The sequence below is a fragment of the Lactuca virosa genome, chromosome 3, assembly GCF_052849685.1.
Source record: "Lactuca virosa cultivar CGN04683 chromosome 3, Lactuca_virosa_CGN04683_v6, whole genome shotgun sequence".
NCBI lineage: Eukaryota > Viridiplantae > Streptophyta > Magnoliopsida > Asterales > Asteraceae > Lactuca > Lactuca virosa.
The window spans coordinates 49,486,709-49,503,197 of NC_136428.1; positions in this window are offsets into that span (position 1 = coordinate 49,486,709).

The window sequence follows — 16,489 nt, forward strand, 5'->3', positions numbered from 1 at the left end:
TTCAATCATTTTTGTGTTCAGGATAAAAGTTCTTCTATATACCACTTTTGCTCAAGATATCTTAACTTCAATGGCTGCTTCTAATTCTCAACAAATGTATTCAATGCAAATAGCAAATAGTGTGGGTTTCCCTAATTGTGCCCCACTGCTAATTGTTGAAGAGTATGATCTGTGACATCCCCATTTTCACGGCCAGAAAAGACCGATTTTGTTTATGCTTTATAAAAGCAGTGTAACACCCAGAATCAGAAAGACCAAGAAAAGGAAGGAAAGGCTCTAAGTCAAGAGTCAACTCGTAGAGCCCAGGGAGGAACTCGACGAGTCGAAGCGGGATCCGGGGCATAGAGTAAGTGACCGACTCGGCGAGTCGGCTAGTGGACTCGGCGAGTCTGGTCTGGGCGAGAAAAACCCTAATCCCGGGGGTTGTGCCCTATTTAAAGAACATTACATCCCTTCCCCAGCCTCTTTACTCCCCTTTTGAGATCCAGAAACCCTAAATCGTGAGTGAGAGCCCTTGGAAGCAATTTAGAGCCTAGATAAGTGATTTTGGTGGAAAGGGGCTTGAAGATCAAGACACTTGCTGCAAAGGAGTGGTGTAGATCCGGGATCTATTTCAGTTGGAGCATATATTAGAGGTAATAAGTTGTTGCTTTGGCTTTATTGCAAATAGATCTATCTTATGTTTGAGATTTGGGGCATTTTAGGCATGATTGAGATCTATGTCGAGTTAGAGGCCTAGATCTGAGGTTGCTACCTCAAATCTAGACTTGTGATGGTCCAGAAGGTCATAAAGTTTATGTCAATAAGTTATTGGTGAAGCCCCTTTGCCTTAAACCCTAACCCTAGAGTGTTTTGGGCCTTTAGCTCCTTGGTTTCACGTAAAGTTTGCAACTTTACGTGGGGGATAGACTGTAGAAGAGTGGACCTATGGATTGGAGCCCCTGCATGGCTCGAAAAGCCACTGTATGGATTGAGAACTGGAGAGACTCGGCGAGTCACATGAGTGTACTCGACGAGTTGTATGAATATGTGCATGGGCTCGGTGAGTTGGAAGAACAACTCAGCGAGTCTGTTGAAGATTGCCTAGGACTCGGCGAGTCTGTTCTTGGACTCGACGAGTCAGGTCGCAGAACCCCCAACCTCTTCTGGTTAAGACGCAGATCAGTAAGTTGAGCGGTGACTCAGTGAGTTGGACATGATGAGACTCATAGATCGTTGAACTCGACGAGTCCTGGGGTGACTCGGCGAGTTGGGTCGTATTTTGAGAGCTTCTGAGTTTAAGGACTCGGCGAGTCTTCAAGTTGACTCGGCGACTCGAGTCAACTGGAAGGTTGACTTTGACCAGGACTTTGACTTTAACCAGAGTTGACTTAGTTTGACTTCTAGAGTTCAGTTTGGAACTAAGTGTTTTATTGATATTAGTAGCTCGGGGAGCTAGCGGAGCAGCGGTTCAGAGAGTGGTCGGACAGCAGCCAGAGGGTTATCAGCAAAGTTCAACAGTGCGAGGTGAGTCTCCTCACTGTTTGTATGGGTCTACGGCCACAATGCCGACCCATTTAGTTTATGTATAGTAGGAAGACTCGGGGGTTAGCCCTAGGCATTATGCATGAAAGACCAGGAGGAGGCTCCTGGCACACAGTATGTTATTATGTATGGTAGGAAGACCCGGGGGTTAGCCCTAGGCATTATGCATGAAAGACCAGGAGGAGGCTCCTGGCATACAGTATGTTATTATGTATGGTAGGAAGACCCGGGGGTTAGCCCTAGGCATTATGCATGAAAGACCAGGAGGAGGCTCCTGGCACACAGTATGTTATTATGTATGGTAGGAAGACCCGGGGATTAGCCCTAGGCAACATGTATGAAAGACTAGGAGGTGGCTCCTGGCACACTGTATACCATTATGAATGAAAGACCAGGAGGTGGCTCCTGGCACACTGTATGTTGAGTAGCCTAGTAGAGTAGTAGGTATAGTTGTCTTTGTGATGCTTGCATGGAAGACCAGGGGGTGGCCCTTGGCACTTGTCTGTAAGACGCAGGGAGTGGCCCCCAGGCTTGACAAGAAAGACCACGTGCGGCCCATGGCAATACAGCAAGACTATGTTTGACACATAGCACTTTACTTGATTATGGATATGTTTGTTATGTATGGCTCATGGTTACATATGGTATGTATGGATCAGTTGGTTTGTATGGTATGTGGTATCTGGGGAACTCACTAAGCTTCGTGCTTACGGTTTTCAGTTTTGGTTTCAGGTATTCAGTTTTCAGAAGAGGAGCTCGGAAGGGTTGCAGTGCACACACCATGACAAGTTAGCCTGGGATGTTTACTCTGATAACTAAACAAGTGTTTTGGAAATGAAACTATGATTTGTCATATAAACCCCTTTTAGTATGTTTGAATGACTTAATGCTATGAATCAGTAATGTTTTTAAAAGAAATTTTTGGACTCGAAATTTGGGATGTTACAATCAGAGTACCTCTTTTAATAAAAATATTGCGGAATTTGTTCCAAGAAAACATGATAAATAGGTTATCAAAGCATTTCCGAAGAAATGTATTTTTATTCATTTTCAAAACATTGGGATGTCATCGTCAATACATAAACATAAGCATAAACAGAACTTACATTTATTTACACTAGTGATCTACATCTCTTTTAAATCTCTCTGTGTAAAGTAGCTTCGTATCGACACCTGTGATACAAATAAGCTTGAGTGGGTTAGGTTGGGAAACCTGGTGAGTACATAGGGTTTTAAACCCACAATAATATAATTATTTATGTTTAAACAACAAACAATCAACCCAATTACCCATCCCCATTATCTTCCTCACCCTTAAGGGTCTACCCTAAGAGTCATCTATCTTGCATTCGTTCATTCTGAAGTCCATTGCTTCCAGGGTTTATAAGACATGCACTAAGTCCATAGCTGCCAATGCTCGTTCGTAAAGCACTAATTCCATAGCTGCTAAAGTTCATTCATCGGGTACTAAATCCATAGCTACCAGTGTTTATCTAATAGGTAGTAAGTCCATAGCTACCAACGTTTATCTAACAGGTACTAAGTCCATAGCTACCAACGTTTATTCAATAGGCACTAAGTCCATAGCTGCCGATGTTATTTGTTAGGCACTAAGTCTATAGTTGCCAATGTTCACTCATATCATCTTTCATCTCTCGTCATTCATCTACCCATGTTTTACCCAACATATTCGTAGATATAAAATACATATACAATTTAAATTATTTAAAACATGTATAAAATCGTTCATCCAACATAGATAACAAGTATACAGATAATATGCACACATAGCACGTAATTTATATAAAATACTTCATATCTATATGTAAGATGAAAGTAACTATGCACTCACCTGATAAGGCGGTGACTCGGTACTCGGACAGCGCTTTGTTACTCTTAAAACAATTTTCCCTTGACAAAACCTAGTATCATTACCACTAGAGTTTAGTCTAAGGTTCGACGAGACTAATTAATAGTCTAGCTATTATTACTATTATATAAGCGTTAAACAATACTCTTCACCCACTATGTACAGACAGGGGCTAGACATGGAACACCAGAGGGCATGATCATTTTGGCATAAAACACTTCTGAAATCCAGCAACCCAAGCGGCCCTCCAAACCAGATTCCCCGTACCGCGAGTGGTTAAAAATATATTATAACGACACTTATATAACTCATAATAATAGCCCAAATATTTATTATAAGGTCCTAATAACATTACTATATTTAAATAAAAAATATATTTAAAATAGCGTAGGTGTATCTTACCTACGAGGGGGTTTGGCTAGACGCTGGGCTCTACAAGGGCAGCACTTCCGAGCCGAAAGCTCTTCTTCTCTGAGCCGTCGAGTGCTCCGGGGTTTTCTTCTAGCGCTAGGGGGGTTTTGGGAGGTTTAGAGAGAGTGTAGAGAGAAGAAATAATGGGAAAGGTGTGAAGAAATGAGGGTGGGAGAGGTTCTATTTATAGGGTGAAATATGGCTGAACTTGATGCCACATGTCACCATTTGGTGGCAAGACTTGGGGAGAAAGCAATGACCAAGATTGTGCCATGTCACCCATTTTCGCACAACACACTTCCGACTTCTAAAATCCGTAACTTTCGCATACGAGCTCCATTTTTTACGCTCTTTATATCCACGCATAGGTAAAAATAAGATCTACAACTTTCATTTTGACTCGGTCGGCTAATTCTGATGAATCAAAGAATCAAGTATTAAACAAATCAGAGTATGAAATCAATTAAGAATGCGAGATTGAACACCAGATGTAAATATGATCTTGTTTCAGCTCTATTACGCTTTCGAATGTTTACAAAATACAATAGACAGGTCTGTAAAAACTCTTATCTAACTCTAGTAAATATCCCTATTTATAGGGAACAGAAAGCGTACAAAAAATATACTAAGGCCTAGACACTTAAGCTTCGAATAAAAGCGCCCTAGTAAAATACATTACAAAATATTAAAAGAGTTCAAAATACATTTCGACTAATTACAACAATTCGACACTTACAATCTCCCCCTTTGTAATCATAGTCGAAGTACTCAATTAGTAAGAAGCTGGATGGAATACAACATCACTCTTCGAATCTCCGTGTACCAGGAGATAATCTTTTTCAGTTCTTTCTTATCTCCTTCATTGTTCTTCTTGCAATGATTCATACGAACAATTAAGTTCGTATATTGAGATGTTGAATATCTCTCCACTTCGCATGCCTGGAATAAGAATCGTTTAGCTTTTCCAGCCTTGTCTTTTCCTGCGAATACCATTCCAAAAGGCTTCAGGCAAATTTCACCATCAGCATACTTCTTCAATTCTGCCTGAGTCTTCGTAGGAGCCATCAGAACTTTAATTTCCATACCTTTAGCCGTAGCTAACTCCACATCTGTAAGAGCCAAGCACTCATAGTAATTTTCGATGAAAATCTTGATGTGAGCAACCCCAAGCTTGAATTCATCAGGTTAAATATTTCCATTTGCCCTGGCAACCACATACTTGAAATTTTGGACTGTGTTTTCGAATACCACATCCTTTTTCATACTGATCACTTTCTTGATTTTAATCAATGACCATACTTCCTCAGGGGCTTTTGCAAGAACAGCATGAAAACGAATTTTCATGTGTGTACCTTCATCTTTTTCTTTAAAATTTCCTTCAGCTTTGAACTGAGGCATGATGAACATCAATTCGTTTATTGGAAAATCCAGCTGGCTTGCATCAGTATTCGTGACCAAATGAATACATGTGATTATATGCTACCTTGGCATCGATTGTTTGCTACCTTGGCATCGATTGTTTTCATGCTACCTTGTCATCGATTGTTTCGTAATTGTAGTGTTTCGATTTCATGTGATTATATGTGATTATATGTGATTATATGCTACCTTGGTTTCTTCTCAAATGAATACATGTGATTATATGCTACCTTGGCATCGATTGTTTCGTAATTGTAGTGTTTGGATGGATCACCTTTGTCCATTCCCTTCGGATCACCAGCACGCTGAGCCATAATACTTTGAATCAACCTCAGTTTTTCGATTTCAGCTTCTGCTGCAGCCTTCTTTTCTTCTTTTGACAATTCCACTACAATCGATTTCCCTTTATATTTCAAAGCTGGATTGTCAATTGTCTCTTTTGATTTCGAACCACTTTCACCAGTCTCCGTAGATTTACCAATTACAATTCCTTTCGAAATAGGTCTTGTAATAGGTAGCGTTGTAACGACTGTTGAAGTAACCATCCCAACAGAAACTATAATTGGCTTTGTTGTTGGGATCTTCGAAGAAAAAACTTTTCCTACAACTTTCGCATCTTCACCACTAGTCTTCGACTCACTAGTTTTTCTTTCTCCCCCTTGCACCCCTGTGAAAACAGGTGGGGCATTTGTTGTTGGAAGAAGACTTGATATGCGAAAGAGAGGAGGAAGTTGCTTGTTGAGAATGGCTTCGAATTTGATAAACTTTTGTGATAAAAATTCAGGAGTAATCAGGGAAGAAGAAACTGGCCTGTCAGAAATTTCTTTTAACTCCTTGAGAAAGTAATCACCTCCTCAAAGTTTGCACTTTCAATTGTTGAAAGTTGAGTAAGTTGAGGACTCAACCTTTCATACAATTTGACAAACTTGGTGACAACGTCACAAATTATATCAACCTTTTGATTCAAGGGTGCATAATCTTGTTGAACATAAGCAACTTCTTTTTGCATGTCTTCACGAAGTTCACGAATTTGCAAATTAACATCCTCCCTTACTTTCTTCACTTCCTGAACAAAAAGAACATGCCTTTCCTTTGTGACATTCTTCAACTCTTTCACATCACTTGTAAACTTTGAATTTTGAGAATTGATCCGAAGTTCATTATTTTGATCATTATGATCAACTTTCTCCAAAATTCTTGATTCAGAGTCAGTAAGCATTCCAGATACTTTGCTTACAACTTTGGCTTCGAACATCTTCAACATAGTATCAACCTCCAAACTTGAAATAAATGAGCCACCCCCCAGATCAGCTTGAGATTGAATTATCAAATTCAACTTCTGATTCAGAATTTTAAATTGTTTCATGGTCATTAGCATATGATCTGGAAACTGCTCTTCTTCATCATGAAATTCCAATTCCTCAAACGTGCCGCCAAACCCCTCAGTATCAGTTTCTGTCTCCATAAAAATGGTTTCTTGAACATTCGAAGTCGGTTTGGGTGTGTCAGTGGATTGAGAAGAAAAAATAGAAGTGAATGGTTGATTGATAATGTGTTTGAATGTAGGAGAATCAGTGGTTGAAGTAGTGGGAATAATGAATGGTGGTAAAGAAACAAGACTTTCGAAGGAAGCAGAAGTAGATTGACCTGGATCTTCATTCTTCGCATCTCCATCACCCATATTGACATTTGCATCCGTATCAGATACGTTTGCAGGGATGCCTGGAGTTCGTACCGCCTCAGAAACTGATTTGGCAACCGAATCTTCAGGTTGTATGACAACTGTCTGCTCAGGAGTTGAACTTCCTTCGTGAGGATTTAACTCTGGTGTTTCTGGAATTCTTTCCTCACCATCTTCTGTTGACTCAGTAGAAATCACGAGTTTTCGAGTCTTCTTCTTCTTCTTCTTGGACAAATGTTTTACCATATCCTCAGCCCTTCGTTTCTTGGACACCAGAGAAACAGGTACTGGCACTTCTCTAATTAAAACATCTTGATGAGTGATTTAAGGTTTTCGAACCACTTTATGTATAGGAGACTTGCTTTTATGGGTTGACTTCATTTTTATTCTTCGAAACATACCGGTCTTCGAAGGAATAACTACATTCTCTTGTGTTTCTTCAATAATAGGCTCAATCACTTGAGTTTCAGCAACAGACACTTAAACTGTTTCAGGCTTCTTCTTTGGAGATTTCGAAGATTTTAACTCTGTTTCAGTCTTCTTCGTCTTCTTGGATTTCTTATCATCTCTTCCCAATAGTATGCCAGTTTCGATTGTAGAATCAAAGGTCTTCAAATATGCCACCAAGACAGAATTCGAAGGATCAACTCTTTTAAGCATTGCATCGGGAATACGAGCAACTGATGGAAAAACTTTAGCACTATCTGTGACATCCTTCGGATAATGGTACGATTGAAAACGGCTCTTTCTTCATCATTGGGTACTAAAATCCCTTCCTTGTTGTAAAAGTATTGCAAAATTAAGCTCCAGTATCTGGCACACGAAATACCATGAATAGCATTCGTGTGTTCTACACCCTTTTGGAATTCCTTCCATAATTGTGTAGAATAATCCACTTGAAGATCATAATAGATTCCAGCAACCATTGCATAAACCTCCATTCTTCCTTTATCAAGACCAACTGTTCTCCCAGTTAAACATCTTAGAAAAATTCCAAATAAGAAATTCCATAGTCGTGGAAGACCAGATTTCTTGAAATCACTGATCTTTGATAGTGGAGGTTGATATCCCATCTCATTAAACATATTGACAATTTGAGGGAATGTGAAAGCAACATATGGAGGTGAATTCGGAATTTCAAGAATTTGACAAAATAGTTTCTTGGATAGCCTGACCTTTTTGTCGTTCACCAGATGAAAAGTAATCGTATCAGAAGCTTTGTTGTAAGTAGCAGTTGATCCTGCTTGAGAAAGCCATGACATTGGAACAGAGAATGAACTGAACATCGCCTTAGACAAAACAAAGTTCTTCAAGGCAACGATTAGCATCTTCAATTCTTCCGGGTATTGAGAAACATCACCCTCCAAGTGATAGTTTGATGCTTGAATCTTCATTATTGGTAATGAAGAGGCATCTTCAGTGGTATGAGAATCAACATGAGCAGAAGTCGCCATTGTTAGGGTTTGAAGATTTTGAAGATCAGAGAATTTGGGAATTGTTCTTTTTGATCGCGTAAACTAATAATGAAACCTTGAATGCCCTTTTATATGTAACCGTGAAGTTTGAATTTGAAGCGGGATAGGTATTTAATGATATCCGACGTGGCACCTTGAAATTCGGACCATTACTGCGTAAAAGTAGCCATGCGTCAAAAAGTAGATGTCACATCGCCTTGAAAATCGGACAGAATACCATACGTCATTTATAGACAGCCTTTATTGTTATCCCTAAGAATATTGTAACCGTCAGAACCCTTCGAATGGAAGCAAGGCTCTTTCACTTTTGGGATGAAAAGCGAAGTCATATGCCAGATGTTTGAAATCATCAGCCTGAGTTGGTATTACTCAGAACCTCAAGGATTTCGTGAGTGCAGTGTTCCAAAGAATGTAGACGAGAAACAAAGATAAGAAAAATTTGGGATATTGTGATGTCAACCAATTGACACAAAAGCAGATGAAATCCCGGGCAAAGATTACTTCATTAATCATTAAGAGAAATGATCAATAGCTTGTGTAGGTTCCCGTAAATTACAATCGAGTACTTGTTGATAAGTATCGAAGGGTTTCTTTAATAATGCTTCGTGGGTAGGAAAAAAAAAATTCGTTACATATCATCCTAAACATAAGGTGAGAAATTGTAACAGAAATTACTTGTTTAACCAGTGTAGTCATTGACAAGTGTGTTTTGGAAAATTTTAAGTGACATGGATTTTCGAATGAAACTCACACGAAAATCATATTCAAGAAAAAAATTTGTGATGGATCTTGCTGGGTAACAAACATCATGGTTTTCGAATGTTTTATCAAGACCACTCATTTGAAATGAATATGATTTGGAGTTTCGAATTTTGGTACTGAAACAAATGTTTCGTGAAAAACTGGAACATTGTTCCCCGTCAATTCCTTAAAAGTATATTGAAAATTGGGTTTCACTTTCATCACGGTCTCATGATATCAGATCATAAAAACAGATTTTTGATATGTCTAAGTCTCGATGGGTTTGATCAGAGACCTCTCGGACATATGTCTTCGTGTGTGATCGTGTAAGAACTTTATAGGTGAAAAAGATTGATGTATGACACGAAAGGTACCTCTGCTATTTTTGGACCAAACAGTAAACTCTTAACTCATTTTGAGAAGAGTCAGGTAGCTCAGAGACTAATGTGAATATAAGCCTGTTTGGGAAGAAATTTTCGTATGAACAATTTCATTAAGGCTTTCGTACACACACATTGAGTCATTGGAGGCTTTTGGACAACATGCATCAGCATGCTTCTAGGGACAACTTAACTAGTTCAAATGATGAAAAATTTATCGATTCATATGAAAAATGTACCTGACCCTAGAACTGCAAGCATAATCCACTATGTATCTTCATGATTATCTGCAACAAAATACTAAAAAGAAATAAGAATCAAAATATTTTTGTTGTTTTGAGTTTTCGAAAGTAAAGAGAGAACAAATGAAAATCTTTTTGGATTTTTGAATTTTCGAAAATTAAATGACAAAACAAACGAAAATCTTTTTGGATTTTTGAATTTTCGAAAATTAAATGACAAAACAAACGAAAATCTTTTTGGATTTTTGAATTTTCGAAAATGAAATGACAAAACAAAAGAAAATCTTTTTGGATTTTTGAATTTTCGAAAATGAAATGACAAAACAAAAGAAAATCTTTTTGGTTTTTTAATTTTTCGAAAATGAAAATATACTGTACTTGTTGCAAAAACACGAAATTTTATCATTCTCTGATAAGTGACAAATGTACGAATTCGAAGGGGTCGAAGCGTTGACTATGAACAGTAACCTCTGAATCAACCCTTAAAATAAGTGACAAATGTACGAATTCGAAGGGGTCGAAGCGTTGACTATGAACAGTAACCTCTGAATGCTGAATGACTTTGCATTGTCTTTTATTCAGCGCCTCTGATTCATTCCTTGTCAATCATCATTCTCCTTTTTCGCATGGAACAGAATTTCCATCGATCATTCCAAGCCCTTCTATAATTTTCACAAGAGATTTTTCATCTAAAGGTTTCGTGAAAATATCAGCTAACTGATCAGTTGTTTTCACGAAATGTACTTCAATATTTCCATCCTCCACGTGATCTTTGATGAAATGATAACGAAGTGCTATATGTTTAGTCTTCGAATGCTGCACAGGATTATGACAAATTCTTATTGCACTTTGAGAATCACAATATAATGGAATCTTTTTCATATTGATTGCATAATCACGCAATTGGCTTTGAATCCATATAATTTGTGAAGTGCAAGCAGCAGCAGCCACATATTCTGCTTCAGCTGTTGAAATGGATACACATGTTTGCTTTTTCGATTGCCAGCTCACCAATTTGCCATCTAGAAATTGACATCCACCACTTGTGCTTTTTCGATCAAGATTACACCCACCCAAGTCTGCATCCGAATATGCTTGTACAAAGAACCCAGTTTTCGAAGGATACCACAATCCTAACGAAATTGTTCCTTTAAGATAACGAAATATATTCTTCACAGCAGTGAGATGTGGTTCTCGTGGATTAGACTGATACCTTGCACAATTACACACAGAAAACATGATATCAGGTCTACTTGCTGTAAGATAAAGTAATGAACCAATCATGCTCCTATAAAGAGTTATGTCAACTGCAGGTTTATCTAACGAAGGTGTCAACTTTATGCCAGTTGCCATTGGAACTCGTAACTTTGTGCTATTCGTCAATCCAAACTTTTCTAGCAGATTCTTCGTATATTTTTCTTGATTAATAAAAATTCCTTCTCTGCTTTGACGAATATTCAAACCAAGAAAATTATTGATTTTTCCCATCATGCTCATTTCGAACTTACTTTTCATCAAATCTTCGAATTCTCTAGATAAAGCAGGGTCAGTTGAGCCAAAAATAATATCATCAACATAAATTTGAACAAGCATTAGATGATCCCCAACTTTCTTTGAAAATAATGTGGGATCAACAGATCCTTGTTTAAATTTAGATTGTTTCAAAAATAAAGTAAGAGTTGCATACCATGCTCGTGGTGCTTGTTTCAAACCATAGACTGCCTTATCTAAAATATAAACATGATTTGGAAATTCCTCATTAATAAAACCTGGGGGTTGTTCCACATAAACAGTTTCTTCAAGCTCTCCATTTAAAAATGCACACTTCACGTCCATTTGATAAACATCAAAATCTTTGTGAGCTGCATAAGCCAGAAATATACGAACCGCCTCGAGTCTTGCGACAGGGGCAAAAGTTTCTTCATAGTCGATTCCTTCTTGTTGTGAATATCCTTTAACAACAAGTCTGGCTTTGTTTCGAACAATATTTCCATCTTTGTCGGTTTTATTTTTATAAATCCATTTTAACCCGACAATCGAAACATTTTCAGGTTTAGGAATTAATCTCCAAACCTTGTTTCGTTCAAATTCAGACAATTCAGATTGCATTGCAACAACCCAATCTGAGTGTTCCATTGAAACCTTAACTGTTTTTGGTTCAATTTTAGAGATGAAAACATTGAACATGTAAAATTCTTGATGAGTATTCAATACCTCATTCTTTGCACGAATTTGAGCTCTTGTTAAAACATCCGCTTGTGGATTCCCAATCACTTGATTCTTCGGATGATCTCTTATCCATTTTTCCATTGGCGGATATGTTGGATCAAATTCCAAAGGTGCATCTTCGTATATATCATCATTCTCTGAACCTGCAATCGAACAAACATCATCAAAATCATTATTATTCTCAATGTTTTCTAAATGCTCCCCCTCAACATTATGCTCCCTCTCAACAACACGCTCCCCCTCAACATTAGCATTCACTTTTCCATTCTCCCCCTCGAAAGAATGCTCTTCCTCAACTAGAGTATTCGAATCCAATTGCTCCCCCTCCACTGGATTGTTTTGCATGCTTTCGCCTTTCTCTGGAGAAGTTGATGTTGAATCATCAGTAAGCTTTGTTAGTTCAGAGAGATGATTATCATTTGCATTTATTTCAGCATCAACTGCATGATCTGAAATTCCAAAAATTAAATCATAATCAATATCTAAGGTTTGTGAAGATTCAGATTCATCTTCTATGTTTTTCAGAATAGGATGATTTTCAAACTGCAATGTAGTTTGTTTAATGTAATAATCATCAAATGTAAGATTAAAAGTTTCTTCAACTTTTCGTGTTCTTTTGTTCAACACACGATATGCAACTGAATTATGCGAATATCCCAAGAAAATCCCTTCATCTGCTTTAGCTTGAAATTTCGTAAGATTATCCTTGAGATTCATAATGAAGCACCTGCATCCGAAAACATGAAAAAATTTGACGTTAGGTTTTCGATTGTTGAGAATTTCATATGGAGTAATGTTAAAACGACGATGAATGAAAGATCTGTTTTGAGTGAAACATGCGGTGGATACTGCTTCAGCCCAAAGGTATTGTGGAAGATTCGCATATGCCAACATTTTCCTTGCCGCTTCGCATAGAGACCTATTTCTTCGTTCAACAACACCATTTTGTTGTGGTGTGTATGGAGATGAAAAGTTATGCGAAATTCCTTTGTCCACCAAAAATGAATCAAGAACCTTGTTCTTAAATTCCGTTCCATGATCACTCTTAATTTTTCGAACAATCTTCTTCAATGTTGTTTCCATCTTTTTGATAAAGTCAATCATGATTTGTGCAACTTCGGATTTAAGCCTGAGAAAATAAACCCACGTAAATCTGGAAAAGTCATCAACAATAACTAAAATGTACCTTTTCTTGTTGAGAGTTGAAACGGTTGAAGGACCACACAAATCAATATGTAAGAGCTCCAAAGGTGCAACAATTTTCGAATCTATCGTAATTGGATGACCTTGTTTATGTTGCTTTCCAACTTCACAAGCTGCACATAAAGAATCATTGTCAAATTTAAGTACAGGTAAACCTCTTACCAAATCTTGTACCACTAGTTTATTGATGTTTCGAAAATTGAGATGAGAGAGTCTTCGATGCCAAAGCCAACTTAAGTTTGATGTTGCTTTCGAAAGAAGACATATAGGAGGTTTCCCTACTATCGGATTGATGTCCAAAGTGAACATGTCACCTTTCCTTTTGGATTTCAGTAACACTTCTTTTGTGTTGACATTCGAAATAACACTTCCTTCTTCGTTAAAAAGAACTTGATTGCCAGTGCCCACAACAAGTTGGGAAACACTTATCAAGTTATGTTGAAGACCTTCAACATGCGCCACGCGATTCACTGTGAATTGTCCGTTCGTGATCTTCCCATATCCTTTGACTTGACATTTTTGATTGTTCCCGAACTTCACAACTCCAACATTTTTTAGACTTCGAAAATCACGTAAATTCTCCTTCTTCCAAGTCATGTGACGAGAGCAACCACTATCGATGTACCATTTATTATCATATTGCTCGTCACATAGTACCTACAATCAATGGAAAAATTTAGGTACCCAATGCTTTTTGGGTCCTTGTAAATTAGATTTCAATTTCGAATGAAATGAAGAACTTTTAACCCAATCACAAACTTTGGTTTTGAGACTATCAATTAAGTTTACATCTTCATTTAAAGGAACCGAAACATAAGTTTTTGATGGTTTCGATTGTTCACTGATACTACCCTTCGAATTCTGAGTTTGTGAATGAACATTCTTTGCTTTTATTACTGGTTTCCAAGATTTGACTGAAATGTTCGAATCCTTAGAAGATGAACTGCCGTTTGATGAAGTATTCACATACTTCTCATAAGCTTCGTGAATTTGCTCCTTTGAAAATGTATTCGACTGATACATCTTTCCTTTGCCTTTAAGCCAATGATCAATGTTTTTCCTTGAAGTCATTCCTTTTTCTCGTGAAATTTTCATAGTTTCTTTCTTCGTTTGATTTGGAAAATTTGGCTTTTGAGGAACAAAATCAACTTTTGGTTTTGTTATAAAAGATTGAGCATATGATTTATCAACTGTTGATTTAAAATGTTGACTTTGAAGAAATTTTTGATTTGGATTTGAGTTATTTGAAAATTTTCTTGGAATATTAGTTTCTGAAACTTTTGAAAACCTTGGTTGTTTATTCACTTCAGACTTTGAATGATTTGATTGAGTTGAATGTTGAGGTTTTGTTGAAAAAGATGAATTTTTAGCTTTGAAAACATTTTTGGGTGATTGTGATTCAGACACCTTTTGAGACTCAACATTTTGCCAAAATATTTTCTTTCTTGCTTGTCTTTTTGAAATGTTGTTTTCCTTCGAAAATTTGTCAATTTGATCTTTGAATTCCTTGGAGTTTAGTTTGACAGCTTTTTCACTTTCCTTTTCAACTTGTTTTAAATTCTCTTTTTCAATTTTTGATTTTTCAACCCATTTTCTTTGTGGTTTTTGACGTTGGAACACACACGAATTCTTTGTTAAATTGTTTTCAACTGTGCTTTGATTTGCGAAAAAACCTTCATCAGTTGTTTTAGAATTATGCTCTTCAACTAACTTCTTTAATTCTGGTTTGATTTTCTCAACATTTCCAGTAGTTACGAAAACTTGATTTGGAAAAATGACATCATCTGTACACTTGAAATTTGGATAAACCACTGTATTCGTTTCAAGATAGTGTTCACCTTTTTCATTCATTACTTTTTCGAACTTTTGTGTATCACCATACACTTGATCAACCACTATTCGAGGAGTTTCTACTTCCTTTGAAGATTTCTTTTCCTTCGAAATTTCTCTTCATCTTCATCATCACTATCATCAGTTTGACTGTCTTTGAGATCCACGAAGTTCATATCATAAACTTTCGAAGTTGAGGGTATATCAGTTTTATTCTCAACCATCAAATCCTTAACTTTTTCTTTCCCTTTAGATGTTGATGCAACATTAACAACAGACAACTGTGAACAATCAACATCTTCAAGTTCACTAATTTCACTAATATTGTCAGAATTATCTTCAATATCAGCAAAATTAGATTGAGAATCAGATGTTGAATTCTCAGTCTTTTTCAAAATTTGAATTTGTTCAGATTTAGTCAAAGTATCATTCACGATGTTAACTAATTCATTCGCATCAAGACATTCATCAATTTTGACAATTCCATATTTATATCTATCATCAGGAACTTTGTCAAAATCAGCTATTATTTGCTCACAATCATACGAAATATTATCTACCTTAGCTCTTTCGAATGCTAGAAAAGGTAGTAATTTTTTATGTTGCTCTTTACTTATGTCACATGAATGATGTAAATCAGTTAATTTGCCATAAAGTCTTTTCGCAGAATTACAATAAATGTTTCTTTGTGCTAGCAAAAGTTTGACTTCACTCGTTAAAGTATCCCTATCACACATAATATTTGTTATTTGTAATTCCAAACATTCAATTTTGCTTATTTTCAAGTCTAATCTCTTTTTGGTCTCTAATAACTCCATGGACAATTTGTTGGCCTCATTGCTAGCAGACACAACAATTGAATCAAAATAAGTAACTGTCTCATGAAAAGATATTAGTTCAGAATCATAAGCATGTGTAGGAATATTAAAAGATTCGAGAATTTTACGTACCTTTGTTGTCATTGGAGATTTGTGTGCTGTTTTGGATACGAAGCATCGTCCTTTCACTTCGAATTCCTCATCATCTGAATCCTCCACCATTTTCGCATACATCGCTCCATGTGTTGGATTTCTCATTTCTTCATCGTCTGATCCGGATGACCAGATTTGATAAGTTCCATCTTCATCCTCATGTTCACCCTTTGCAACCAATGACAAATTCTTGGATTTCGCACGAACCTCCTCAAGCCTCTCTGCATAATACACCTCATCCTTGACTTTATTCTTCCTCTCATCCTTCTTTCGAAGCATACAGTCATTCGCAAGATGATTCACACCGTTGCAATAATGACAATCTATTCCAGCATCACCTTTCAGCTTTTTCTCAATCTCTCCTTCAGACATTTTTGAATATTTCTTCTCAACTTTCTTTTTCTCCTCATCAGCAGTGTTACTCACAACACTTCCTTTTACCTCAGCTAGCTTAGTTTTCGGATTGAACGACTTTTTGAAAAACTTCTTAACACGATTATTCGAGTAAAAAGC